The 15,384-nt window shown below is 31.5% G+C and overlaps 1 long non-coding RNA gene across 1 annotated transcript in view; it reads left to right on the plus strand.

Moving 5' to 3' along the window:
* Positions 1-15,384, plus strand: part of LOC138693012 (uncharacterized) — a 115,240-nt gene that overhangs the window by 75,944 nt on the left and 23,912 nt on the right. Inside the window, exon 3 of the long non-coding RNA XR_011330203.1 lies at positions 11,163-11,290. This is a non-coding gene — a long non-coding RNA (uncharacterized lncRNA). The remainder of the gene's footprint in view (positions 1-11,162; positions 11,291-15,384) is intronic.

Consider the following 15,384-nt stretch of genomic DNA (forward strand, 5'->3'; position numbering starts at 1 on the left):
TGACTCCACGGTCAAGAAAGGGCTGTTACATACATACATACATACATACATACATACATACATACATACATACATACATACATACATACATACATACATACTTTCATACTGTACATACATAATTTATTTAATAATAATAATAGTAATAATAATAATAATAATAATAATAATAATAATAATAATAATAATAATTTATTCATTTATTTACTCATTCATTTGTTATTCATTTACTTATTCATTCATTTATTCATTTACCCTTTCATTTACTTATTAATTTACTTATTTATTTATATTTATTCATTTACTCATTCATTCAATCATTCATTAACTCATTCACTGATTTACTTATTCACTCATTCAATCACTCATTCACTCATTCATTTACTCATTTATTCATTTTCTCATTCATTCATTCATTCGTTCGTTCATTCATTCATTCATTCATTCGTTCATTCATTCATACATTTATACTGGCAGAGATAAGGCCATAGGCCCTTCTCTTACAATTTACCAGGTGACAAAATATACAAGCTGTGAAATTTAACAAAACGTTAAAGAACAGAATACTAACATATTACAAAAAAAATGGTAGCATAACAAAATCGACACTGAACAATATGAAAATAATACCATAATAGAGAAAAATACAACAAATGGAATGTAATAAAATAATAGAAAAAAGAAAAAAAAAAGGAAATTTAAATAAAATCCACAATAAAAAGAGTATGATAATAAATTCATCTGGCGATGAAGAGTACGGTTTTCTCAAGTGTCTTAATTATTCAAACGCTAATAAAATTGTAATTTCAAACGAATTCTTGTAATACTTAAAATTGAATTGTTTATAGTGAAGTTATGAAAGCAAATGTCAAAATTGTACTAAACACTTTTTAAGAAGGTGCTTTTAGGAGTAAAATATCATATAAATTTTGAATTTATCTTTTAAAATGTCTGAGATATATTCATTTTAGCTATATATCTTTTTTTTCACCAAAATTTTATGTCCCATTTTTTTAACTAACCTTGAATTTAGGTTGTTTCATCAATGATATTTCTGCAAATATAAAAAGTGAAAATTGTGCGTGCATAAATTAAGGAAAAAAAATTCAAATTTCACTATCCTTTCATCTTAACCTGCCTTCTATATCTCTAATCTTTTCGTCTTAACCTGCCTTCTATATCTCTAATATTTTCGTCTTAACCTGCCTTCTATATCTCTAATCTTTTCGTCTTAACCTGCCTTCTATATCTCTAATCTTTTCGTCTTAACCTGCCTTGTATATCTCTAATCTTTTCGTCTTAACCTGCCTTCTATATCTCTAATCTTTTCGTCTTAACCTGCCTTCTATATCTCTAATCTTTTCATCTTAACCTGCCTTCTATATTTCTAATCTTTTCGTCTTAACCTGTCTCTAATCTTTTCGTCTTAACCCGCCTTCTATATCTCTAATCTTATCGTCTTAATCTGCCTTCTATATCACTAATCTTTTCGTCTTAACCTGCCTTCTATATCTCTAATATTTTCGTCTTAACCTGCCTTCTATATCTCTAATCTTTTCGTCTTAACCTGCCTTCTATATCTCTAATCTTTTCGCCTTAACCTGCCTTCTATATTTCTAATTTTTTCGTCTTAACCTGCCTTCTATATCTCTAATCTTTTCGTCTTAACCTGCCTTCTATATTTCTAATTTTTTCGTCTTAACCTGCCTTCTATGTCTCTAATCTTTTCGTCTTAACCTGCCTTCTATATCTCTAATCTTTTCGCCTTAACCTGCCTTCTATATTTCTAATTTTTTCGACTTAACCTGCCTTCTATATCTCTAATCTTTTCGTCTTAACCTGCCTTCTATATTTCTAATCTTTTCATCTTAATCTGCCTTCTACATCTATTTGAACTGATGTGGTTATTTCCGTGACGATTAGGAGGTTACGAACCGACGAGAAAATGAGAATACATATTCAGAAATCCAAAGAACTTTTAGAAACGAACTTTCTAGAAGTTCTTCACCTACTGAGCTATGGTTGAGATATTTATAGAGTAAGGAAAATGGAAAGTAAGCGTAGAGAATGAAGGACCGTATTTTATCGTTAGGTTCAGAGTCCTCCTGTTCCCTCAGATACCTTCTATCTCTGTCGCACAAAAAATTCCATCCCCACACCGAATAGCAGAGATAGCAACTCTAGCACTAAAAATAGGGGAGCAATGACCATTGATACTTTTAGGTGCAAATGACTCCCCGAGGCTTTTCGCCTTCACCTGCTCCCACATATCAGCACGGCTTCGAAATCGCTGTCTTGGGGTCAACATGGGTCATTCATGTGATGCTTTCTTGCGTAGTGTTCGCAGTTGTTTACAACGTGACGTCACTCTCTAAAATAGCTGAAATGTGTCCCTTCCGTTTTTGTTTCTATTCTGTGGCTGTGGTATATCTGAATCTCCAAGCAATGGGGTGTTGCTTGCTGATCTTCCGTTTAATGGTAATTGTCAGTGTACGTAGCTTATTTTAAAATGTTGCTATGATGTACTGAAGTAAAATTTAAAAATGTTGATCACATGCCAGTGACTAGATTTCGGATTTTCAGACCTTTGAAGTCGACCTTTAGGCACCTAATATACAATTTCAGGCAGCAAGAAATACGATTTATTGTGCTTGATGAACTTCCGTGTAATGCTAATTGTCAGTATACCTACGTAGCTTATTTAAAAATTTTACTATTATGTACCTAAGTAAAGTTATACTTACTTACTTATTGGCTTTTAAGGAACCCGGAGGTTCATTGCCGCTCTCACATAAGCCCGCCATCGGTCCCTATCCTGTGCAAGATTAATCTAGTCTCTATCATCATATCCCACCTCCCTCAAATCCATTTTAATATTATCCTCCCATCTACGTCTCGGCATCCCTAAAGGTCTTTTTACCTCCGGTCTCCCAACTAACACTCTATATGCATTTCTGGATTCGCCCATACGTGCTACATGCCCTGCCCATCTCAAACGTCTGGATTTAATGTTCCTAATTATGTCAGGTGAAGAATACAATGCGTGCAGTTCTGCGTTGTGTAACTTCCTCCATTCTCCTGTAACTTCATCCCTCTTAGCCATAAAATGTTGATCACATGCTGGTGACTAGACTTCGGATTTTAGGCCTTTAAAGTCGACCTTTAGGCACTTAAAATATAATTTCAGGCAGCTAAAAATAAGATTTATTGTGCTTAAAATGTCTTCTATACATTTAAAATCACAATAACTTTAAAAATGCTGTTAAGTAGTAAGTATTAAGGATTACGGTATAGAGTGACAGAAACAATAAACAATCATTATGGTTAGAAACTTTATTTTTGTCATGTCTTAAAATATGAATCGTTATTAACAGATCCATCGGCTTCATTTGTTCTATGCCTGCTGTTACATACAGTAGGCTAAGTGCTGAATTACAGTTCATTCATTCATTCATTCATTCATTCATTCATTCATTCATTCATTCATTCATTCATTCAAGGGTAAGTCTTTCACTGCAAACCCAGCATTCTACAATATTTCCATTTTCCGTCTTTCTTTCAGTGTATGCATATGATCCATACATCTACGGTTACCATGAGAAGAAATTCTATAGGAGGACATGGAATCTAAAATAAGAGGACATTGCTGAAAAAAGAGGACTTCTTAAAAATTTGTATGAACAAAATTAAAGATAAAAACAATGGCTCACCTTAGTTGGTTTTCTCACTAGTTGCTGGATCAGTATTACATCTGTACCCTACTTATCGGTGGAGCCCACTTTGTGCACAAGAGCCTGAAGAGACAAACTTATATCTTGTAACAAATAACTATGAAACTGTTCACAGGACATTTCTTGAAATTATATTTCACCATGATGATACCTCTGACTGTCTCCGTTAGCATGCGATTTCGTTCTTTTGTCCATTCAGCAGATATTGGGGAAAATACTCTCTCAACACTTCCATTGTGGCTTGGGGTAAATAAATACAATTGACATATTTTTAAGAGTTCTGAGAAAGTTTCAGTCCTCGCAGAGTATTGGAATTGAAGAATTTGCACCATTGTTTATCTAAACTTAAATCTTTATCCAAATTAACTTGATTGGCATAGCTTTGTGCATTGCAGAATAAAATTGATAAAATAGCTTAGAATCATAAATAGTGACATTTTTAGAGCGTAATAATTCAATGCATGTCAATAGGTCATCATATTTTATGTTTTTTTTTATGTGGACCAGCTTCAACCACTGAAAGCAGTTAAATTCTTTCATAGGTTTTCACAATTAGTTTAGATATTCTGTGCATAATATCGCACATTATTCAATATTCATATTAATTCTAGTTGAAATGCGAAATGCCGGACATTTAAAATTTTTTAAATGCCTGCCGGGCAGGATAAAATGATTAAAAAAGGGGACATGTCCTCCTTTTGCCGGACGGGTGGTAACCCTACATATATCTTAATGTCGTCTATCATTTGATATCTTCTTCTCTTAACTCTTCTCTCGTTCACCATTCCTTCTAGTGCATCCTTCAGTGGGCAGTTTCTTTCCAGCCAGTGACCCAGAATATTTCTTTTTGCCTTCCTGATCAGTTTCAACATTATTTTTTCTTTGCCAAATATTTCTAGCACAGCTTAATTTCTTATTCCCTCTATCCATTTCACACGTTCCATTCTTCTCCATATCCACATTTCAAATGCTTCTAGTCGTTTCTCTGCACCGAAAGTTACCTAGCATTTGCTCATATTGGGTTGAGGAAAAACCTGGGAAAAAACTTCAACCAGGTAACTTGCCCCAACCGGGAATCGAACCCGGGCCACCTGGTTTCGCGGTCCATTGCTATTCTCCTTTTGACTTTTCGGCAGCAGCTCATGTTACTGTTTATAGTACACCCCAAGTATTTTAAACTGTCCGCTTGTTCCCCTGCCTCATTTTGAAATTTCTATTTTTACCTTCTTTAACTTACTTTCGATAACCATGGTTTTTGTCTTGTTTGCGTTTATCTTCATCCTACTTAAATTAATTAATTTACCATTTAATTTATAATTAACACATTATTCATTATGTATTACAATACATAACTAGGTTTTTCTCTCAAATTTCTGTTGTAAAACTTTACCTTTTCTTAGAGGGAACCATTTCATATGCCGAAAAAGATATTTCCAATATACCGTAGTAATGATTTCATATTTAAACCTAGCAACATTTGCCATGCTGATTTCTTCAGAGAGAAGTACATCCTCCTCATTCATCACATTCTTATTCTCTGCTCAAGTGCTCAACAAAACCAGACACTTTCCAGGAATTCATTATATCTACAACCCATCTGTTACATGGTCTTTGAATCAAATCCACGCCATGGTATCCAAGACTTTCTCTTTAATTGGTATACGGAAAATAATAACTTATTAACAAAACAGAAATAGGGAATTTTAGGATCTAAAACTTCAATAGAATAGAATGTTTTATTTTCGCTGGCAGAGTTAAGACCATAAGACCTTCTCTTCCACTCAAACAGCCTTAATCAATACAATACATATTTAAATTACGAATATTTACACTACACTTAAAATATTCTCCAGCAATATTTTTCAGTTAAGTTTTAACGACTATTACATGTTTATTTCAATTTAGATAAACCTGTAAAATAAAGTAATAATTTATGAGCTAATGTAATTCAATCAATTATAATTAAGTTGAGATAGCTAGTAAAATGATGAGAATTAATTTAATATAAGCTTACTAGGACTATGTTACAAGGAGAAAAAATATCAATCTAAAATATATTTATATAATGAGAATATTAATGTAATGGAATTTTGCCATTAGAAGTTTTGTATTCTATTTAGAGAAATTAATGGTAATAATAAGAATGGACAGATGTTAGTTTCATTATAAGTAACAAATATTAATCAGTAATTAATCTTTAAAGCAAGAATTTATGTAATTTTGACCTAAATGAAGTTATTGTCCAACAACCCCTTACATCACTCGGAAGCGAGTTCCAATTTCTAGCAACTGAAACTGTATAAGATGAAGAATATAAAGATGTTTTGTGGTGAGATATAATGAGTAAATTGTTATGATGAGACCTAGTACTTAGCTGATGATATGCTGATAAATTTTGAAAACGAGAAGCCAAATAGATTGGGGTAGCGGTGCGCAGAATTTGAAATAAGAGAATAAGAGAATGCAGGGCTCGTCGATCACTTAGCTTTAGCCAAGACAGATTTTGGAAAGACAGGTTACTTACGAATATTGCAAATTATAACGGACGCACGCATATGCACACGTTGTAGCCTGCTACTCAAATTTGCATTTAGGTTACTTAACATAATATCGCAGTGGCCTAAGTGTGGCATCACGAGTCACAGAGGGCAAAATACGCATTTCAGGCACTGCAAAAATCCTTTCAAACGTTCATATTTTATATAAAATGTGGAGATATTTAACTAGTTTTAGTTTATTCCTGTACAAAAATAGGCATTTTGCCTAAAATCCAGGATCTGTTTATGACATAGTTGTAGGACGTTAACCTGAGATAGTGGGCCTATAAGTTACGAAAATGCAAATAGTGGTAGCTTATATATTTAAAAATGGCTACATAGTAATTTTCTTTCACTAAATGTTTTCAAGACTATTTTAATTCCATTTGCTTAAACTTTCAGTGGTTTACATCAATCAAAAAATCTGAAAGTTAGAATTTATAAAACAGTTATATTACCAGTTGTTCTTTATGGTTGTGAAACTTGGACTCTCACTTTGAGAGAGGAACAGAGACTACGGGTGTTTGAGAATAAGGTTCTTAGGAAAATATTTGGGGCTAAGAGGGATGAAGTTACAGGAGAATGGAGAAAGTTACACAACACTGAACTGCACGCATTGTATTCTTCACCTGACATAATTAGGAACATTAAATCCAGACGAACATATGCTCATTTCGGGTATATATTCATATGTATCATTTCAAATGTAAATTTTGAATAAATTTGAATTTGAATTTGAGGCGTTTGAGATGGGCAGGGCATGTAGCACGTATGGGCGAATCCAGAAATGCATATAGAGTGTTAGTTGGGAGACCGGAGGGAAAAAGACTTTTGGGGAGGCCGAGACGTAGATGGGAAGATAATATTAAAATGGATTTGAGGGAGGTGGGATGTGATGATAGAGACTGGATTGGTCTTGCTCAGGATAGGGACCAATGGCGGGCTTATGTGAGGGCGGCAATGAACCTCCGGGTTCCTTAAAAGCCAGCAAGTAATTGAAGACTATTTTGTTAATGTTGTAATGTTGTATTACTACAGTCATTTATTTTCAATTTTGGGTATTTGTTATGGTAACGTACACTAAAATAATATACCCAGAACTTGTTTCATGATCATCGGTCAATTCATTGCTGAGTTGTGTAATATTATTATTCTTTCCTGTGCATATAAAATTTGCCATCCAGTGAAATATTCTTGTAGATGTTGGTTAAGTGCACAATATGGGCTGTGATTTCATTTCCGTACCTCCTTGAAAATGAGAGTTCAATAAAATAAGCAAGGAACGGTAGTAACATGGGTGACATAAATATACCTTAATTGTTACAAAACGCATAAAACCCATGCGTCATCCTTATGGCACTCGTTTCTTCTAAATAAAGATTTACTTTAATGGCTCTGACGTTTTCTATAAGCGTGTTTAGTGCTCCTTCCCCTTGGAATCGTAGAGGAACTCGCGGCGTTAATGCGAGTGACGTGTGGAAGCGTCAAGGTGAGGCGAGACGGCACAAAGTTTCCATTACAACCTAAATTACTGCAACACGCGAAGTTCAAGAACACAACGGCTATCATGTGAACTTGTAACACTTGCCAACCCGACTTTATTGCTTTTTAATATTCTGAGTAATTCATTTAGATAGGACGGAATGTTTTCCAAGTGCGACATCGGTTCAAGGTCACATGTTTCTGAAGGTCTGTACCCAGCAGGATGCAACGATCGAGTAGTAACTTTGGATATCTTTAGCACTGTCTTTCAGTTGATACAGGGTCTATCATTCTTATTCCTAGTTATCTAATGTAAACGAATAACACAACATTTTGTACAACATAATTACACTTACACACTATGTTTAAAACCATTTCTTAGAACATTACAACCAGTTTTTATTTTAATCCCTAAATAACAAAAATATTAATAAATACATTACTTACTTACTTACTTACTTAGTTACTTACTTACTTACTTGCTTGCTTACTTACTTACTTACTTACTTGCTTACTTACTTACTTACTTACTTACTTACTTACTTATTTACTTACTGGCTTTTAAGGGTATATGTACCTGAACGACCACAAATATTATCAGAAAATGCAGGCTCTAAATTTCTAAAATTTTATAAGAAAATGAACTCACAATTGGACAAAAATTACAAGGTAGCACAACAAGACTTATTAGAACTCAAATATCTTATAAAAGTATAAAAAAGGTTACTAATAATATTTTTCAAACCAGTTTTATGAAAGTATGAAAAAAAAATCTGTAGTTACATCATTTGGTAACCATAACATTGTTATGGTCTCTCTGACATCTAATATTTTTCCTGCATGTAATAAACACTTATTTCTGAAAAGTAGACTACTCTCAGACATGTACAGTTGTTTATTTTAATACAGTTAATTTTTTACTTGTCCTATACAAAACTTATTAAAATTTACATAATGTTTTGTGACCTAATTTTTCTACTGTCAAAGAAATGGGCATTATTGTAGTCCACCTTTCGCATAATTGTATGTTAAATCAGCGTACAAAAGTTCAAAATTCTATCTCTAATGGTTGCGGAGTTATAAAATAATATGTGTGAAAATTTTTAATTTTTGAAAAATTCAATTTAAAATAAAAAGTGAATTCTAAAAAATGTTATTAGTAACCTTTTTTATACTTGTGGCACCTTGTAATTTTTATTCAATTGTGAGTTAATTTCCTCATAAAATTTTAGAAATTTAGCGCCTGCATTTTCTGCTATTTGTGGTCGTTCACGTACATATACCCTTAAGGAACCCGGAGGTTCATTGCCGCCCTCACATAAGTCCGCCATTGGTCCCTATCCAGAGCAAGATTAATCCAGTCTCTACCATCATATCACACCTCCCTCACATCCATTTTAATATTATCTTCCTATCTACGTCTCGGACACCCCAAAGGTCTTTTTCCCTCCGACCTCCCAACTAACACTCTATATGCAGTTCTGGATTCGCCCTTACGTGCTACATGCCCTGCTCATCTCAAACATCTGGATTTTATGTTCCCAATTATGTCAGGTGAAGAATACAATGCGTGCAGTTCTGTGTTGTGTAACTTTCTCCATTCTCCTGTAACTTCATCCCTCTTAGCCCAAAATATTTTCCTAAGCACCTTATTCTCAAACACCCTAAACCTATGTTCTTCTCTCAAAGTGAGAGTCCAAGTTTCACAACCATAAAGAACAACCGGTAATATAACTGTTTTATAAATTCTAACTTTCAGATTTTTGGACAGCAGACTGGATGATAAGAGCTTCTCAACCGAATAATAACAGGCATTTCCCATATTTATTCTGTGTTTAATTTCCTCCCGAGTATCATTTATATTTGTTACCGTTGCTCCCAGGTATTTGAATTTTTCCACCTCTTCAAAAGATAAATTTCCAATTTTTATATTTCCATTTCATACAATATTCTCGTCTCGAGACATAATCATATACTTTGTCTTTTTGGGATTTACTTCCAACCCTATCTCTTTACTTGCTTCAAATAAAATTCCCGTGTTTTCCCTAATCGTTTGTGGATTTTCTCCTAACATATTCACTTCATCCGCATAGACAAGCAGCTGATGTAACCCATTCAATTGCAGACCCTCTCTGTTATCCTGGACTTTCTTAATGGCATACTCTAGAGCAAAGTTAAAAAGTAAAAGTTTATTATATATATGAGTTTTTTTTTTGTTTTATTTGTATTCATAATGCTCCTGAACACAATTTTCAAAGAGAAATATACTTTAATTTCATGTGTCAGTTACCACTAAATTTGTTAATATTTTCATGTGTACGGATAAAACTGATGGACACTGTATAATTCCTTTATCTTTAAACTGCGTACGAAGTGGCAGTGCATTTTCTAGAATGTCACGTGCGGTCATTAAAGACTGTACTGTAATGTTTGTATTTTATTAATGTGATGATTAGGGACCGTACTTTGTCCCAGAACGATACAAGATTAAGTATTACTGGAGTTTTTGACTGTGGACGACGTGAGTTCATCTTAAGGCGCATTCACAATTAAAAATTAAACTAAAACGTAACGTAAACATAGGCTAAAAGCTAGACGCTATAATGTAATGGAACCTTTCACAATGGAACACGTAAACAAAAACGTAAACGTTCAATCAAACGCTAATATAGAAATTTGCAAGCTCCAAGCTTCTGCGTTTACGGTTATGCGAAACGTAAGAAATCAGCCAATCAGAACGCACTGCTATTCGCAAATTGCACAATGGCGTCCATTGGATGCTCTTTACCAGACATCCATGTTTGTGTGACAAGAAAAGCAAAGTCATACAAAGAAGCAGTGCTTAAAGGTAATGTATGGAATCAATTTCACGTGCATTGAACTGTGAAAGTAAATAAAAATACTTTTAAATTGATGTTAATTAATGAACTATATTAATGTACGCACATAACCTAATGTATAGAATCAATTTCACGTGCATTGAACTGTGAAAGTAAATAAAAATATTTTTAAATTGATGTTAATTAATGAACTATATTAATGTACGCACATAACCTAATGTATAGAATCAATATCACGTGTATTGAACTGTGAAAGTAAATAAAAAATATGTTTTAAATTTATGTTAATTAATGAACTATATTAATGTACGCACATAACCTATTTCGTTTGTAACGTTTTAGTTATTTATTTTCATTATTATTGTGTCTATCTGGAAATGATATCTCAATCTTCAAAGTTTTCATGGATACAGCTCAACATAAGCTCCGTTTGTTGCCCGGAGAAAGGTCGAAATCCAATTTCACGCCATGTTTTCGCCAACATCTCAATTTTCCTGTCCCAAAATCCGAATATTGTGTCTGTTGACTTTTCTGGATTGTCTCATCATAAAAACGAACTTGCTTCCTTCCAGAATATTTGCAGCAAACGCAGCACTTCCGGGGACGGTCGTCTGACAACAAAGCTTTGTACACGTCGAACTAGCCGTCTGTGCAAAATTTGCCACACCTCCGGAATAGACATGTCATGTCTATCGAAGAGGTAAGTTGATTAAAGTTTACTTTTCATTCGGTGGGTAGTTTTATTTTATCGTGTCTATCGGGAGAGGTCAGTTGATTAAAGTTTACTTTTCATTCGGTGAGTAGTTTTATTTTATCATGTCTATAGGGAGAGGTCAGTTGATTAAAGTTTACAGTTCATTTGGTGGGTAGTTTTATTTTATCGTGTCTATCGGGAGAGGTCAGTTGATTAAAGTTTACTTTTCATTCGGTGAGTAGTTTTATTTTATCGTGTCTATCGGGAGAGGTCAGTTGATTAAAGTTTACAGTTAATTTGGTGGGTAGTTTTATTTTATCGTGTCTATCGGAAAAGGTCAGTTGATTAAAGTTTACATTTCATTTGGTGGGTAGTTTTATTTTATCATGTCTATCGGAAGAGGTCTGTTGATTAAATTTTATATTAAATTTGGTGGGTAGTTTTATTTTATCATGTCTATCGGAAGAAGTCAGTTGATTGAATTTTACATTTCGTTTATTTTATTATGTCTATCGGAAGAGGTCAGTTGATTAAAGTTTGCATTACATTTGGTGGGGAAGTTTTATTTTATCATGTCTATCGGAAGAAGTCAGTCGATTAAATTTTACATTTCGTTTATTTTATTATGTCTATCGGAAGAGGTCAGTTGATTAAAGTCTGCATTACATTTGGTGGGTAGTTTTATTTTATCATGTCAATCGGAAGAAGTCAGTTGATTAAAGTTTGCATTACATTTGGTGGGAAGTTTTATTTTATAATGTCTATCGGAAGAGGTCAGTTGATTAAATATTACATTTCGTTTATTTTATTATGGCTATCGGAAGAGGTCAGTTGATTAAAGTTTGCATTACATTTGGTGGGTAGTTTTATTTTATCATGTCTACCGGAAGAAGTCAGTTGATTAAAGTTTGCATTACATTTGGTGGGTAGTTTTATTTCATCATGTCAATCGGAAGAAGTCAGTTGATTAAAGTTTGCATTACATTTGGTAGGTAGTTTTATTTTATAATGTCTATCGGAAGAGGTCAGTTGATTAAATATTACATTTCGTTTATTTTATTATGGCTATCGGAAGAGGTCAGTTGATTAAAGTTTGCATTACATTGGTGGGTAGTTTTATTTTATCATGTCTATCGGAAGAGGTCAGTTGATTAAATTTTAAATTTCGTTTATTTTATCATGCCTATCGAAAGAGGTCAGTCGATTAAAGTTTACATTACATTTGGTGGATAGTTTTATTTCATCATGTCTATCGGAAGAGATCAGATTAAATTTTACATTTCGTTTATTTCATCATGTCTATCGCAAGAGGTCAGTTGATTAAATTTTACATTTCGTTTATTTTATCATGTCTATCGAAAGAGGTCAGTCGATTAAAATTTACATTACATTTGGTGGATAGTTTTATTTTATCATGTCTATCGGAAGAGGTCAGTTGATTAAATGTTGCATTTCGTTTATTTTATCGTGTCTAGCGGAAGAGGTCAGTTGATTAAAGTTTACATTTTATTCTGTGGGTAGTTACATTTTATCTTCTCTCTCGGAACAGACCTGTTGATTAAATTGTACACTTTCAAGTTTAATTTTAATATTCAGAATTAAGATAGCGTTTGTGGTTATTGGTTAATGTTTTTATTTTCCTTTTTAAATATTCTTTGTTGTAATTAATATTGATCTTATGACACAGCATTATTATAAATACAAACTAGTTAATGACGTAATTATTACTATGGAAATTTTATCACACGCGTGCCGTGAAATTACATTGTATGAAAGATTTTGAGCAACAATGAAGAGTTCTTGTAATGCTGGTTTATAAAAGACGTAAGATATCTAACGATACAAATTCGTACCTTCACAGTACAATATAAATAGAATACCGCAGGGTTCGTTGCCAGATAACTGTGAGCATGTACTGATATCTATTTACGTTAACGATTTAAACGATATAAATTAGCTAGAAAATGCCCGTAATGAAGTCAGTGTTATAATGAACCCGTCTGTCTCGAGTGGAAAATACGAAATTAATCACGAGAAATAAATAAATTAGTTGGCAACTTTGTAATTTCCCTGAAGTCGAAGCCCTTGCGAGTCATCAGCAACAAATGGGACAACGTATAGGTCTAAGATACGTGGAGGTACAGATCAGTCCTTGGGCACACAACCCGATAACTTCAGAAGTAACAGAATTCTGTAAAATATCTTATCAAAACCAGTCATGTTCTGAATCAGTGGTTCTTAACCTATAGTTTGCCGTGGTTTTCATGATTGCCTTAGCTTCCTGGGAAAGAAATGATTTAAGTACCAAATCTAAAATAATTAATTATACACCTTTTCAGAATCGCATTCTTACAAAAAATAATGAACACACTATGACTACAGATTGAATAGTAGGCCTACCGGTGACGATTGTTTCAGTAGGACTATATAAAGTATTTTTATTATTTACTATAAGGTATTATTTTTGTTTCGGAATCCTGAAGGTTTTAAGAACATCATTGCTTTGATATCGCTCTTTAATTGTCTAGCACGTGCAGAATTAGAATACAATAATATCATTCGGTCTCTTTTTTATGAATTATATGGAAAACAGATCTAAAAAGTTTTTTGTAGAGATATCCTTCTCTTTTTCTATCTCTTTGTTACTTCATGTTACATTTTCTTTTCTTTTCTTTATTTCTTTTCTCTCCTTATTGTTCTATAATTTTATTGTATTTTTCATTGCATTATTCACCAATAATTGTATCTTGTCTGTCCAATTGAATTTTAACTTTATTGTCTGAAACTGCTACAGTATTTATTGAAGCCTAGCTCTGTTGTGGCACACATTTGAAGTAAATAAATAAATAAATAAATAAATAAATAAGTAAACAAACAAACAAATAAATAAATAAATAAATAAATAATTAATAAAATAAATAAATCGATTAATTAATTATTAAATTAATTAATTAATAGCTAAATAAATAAATAAATAAGTAAATAAATAAATAAATTAGTAAATTAATAAATTAGTAAATAAATAAATTAGTAAATAAATAAATAAGTAAATTAATAAATAAGTAAATTAATAAATAAGCAAATTAATAAAGAAATTAATAAATTAATAAGTTCATACATTAATAAATAAATAAATAAATAAATAAATAAATAAATAAATAAATAAATAAAATTACTTAAGTAATTAAATAATAAATAATAATTATAACTTAATAATTAATTAATATATTAATAAATAAATAAGTAATAAATAAGTAATAAGTAAATAAGTAATAAATAAATAAATATAATCGAATCTAATAAAAATATCGAAATATCGGAAAATAAAACGGATTAAAAAATCAAAAACCTATCAAAATATCAGTATTGTACATAAAAAATAAAAAAATAAGGAAAATAAAAAAATTAAACATAAAAGATTAAGTAACTAAAAAAATAAAAAATAAAAATATCCAAATGTCTGAAAATTAAATAATCAAAGAATAAAAACATAAAATGAAAAAAAAATGAAAAATGAAATAAATGTTAAAAAAAATCGAAAAATCGAAGTTATCGAAAACAATGAAGAAACAAAAAATTAAAGGATCAAGATATTAAAGAATAAAAAATCAAAAGAAGAATTATCATTACATCAAGATATCAAAAGAATAAAAAATAAACTAAAAAATAAACAAATAAAAAGTAGGAGAGAAAAAAGAATGCAAAATAAAGAAATAATAGATTTTCAAAATTTCAAAAATATTAAAAATGTATCACATAATTTCAAAATTTAATCAAACAATTTCAAAATTTATGACAAAAATTTGAAGAATATAAAAAATGAAACTGTATAAAAAGTGTATAAAAATAACGGAAATATCAATAAAATAAAAAATAATGAAAAATTCAATCAAAATATCAAAATATGTAAACAAAAAATAACAGAAATCAAAATATCAAAGTATAAAAAATCAATCAAAATATAATAAAATCGAAATACAAAAAATATAAAAGCAAAATCAAAATCAGAATAAGAAATTGAAAAGCCAAAGCAAATGAAATAAAATAAAAAACAAGAGCAAATAAAATAAAATGTAAAGCAAAAGCAAATAACATAAAAT

This window comes from Periplaneta americana, chromosome 17 (genome assembly GCF_040183065.1).
Source record: "Periplaneta americana isolate PAMFEO1 chromosome 17, P.americana_PAMFEO1_priV1, whole genome shotgun sequence".
Taxonomy (NCBI): Eukaryota; Metazoa; Arthropoda; class Insecta; order Blattodea; family Blattidae; genus Periplaneta; species Periplaneta americana.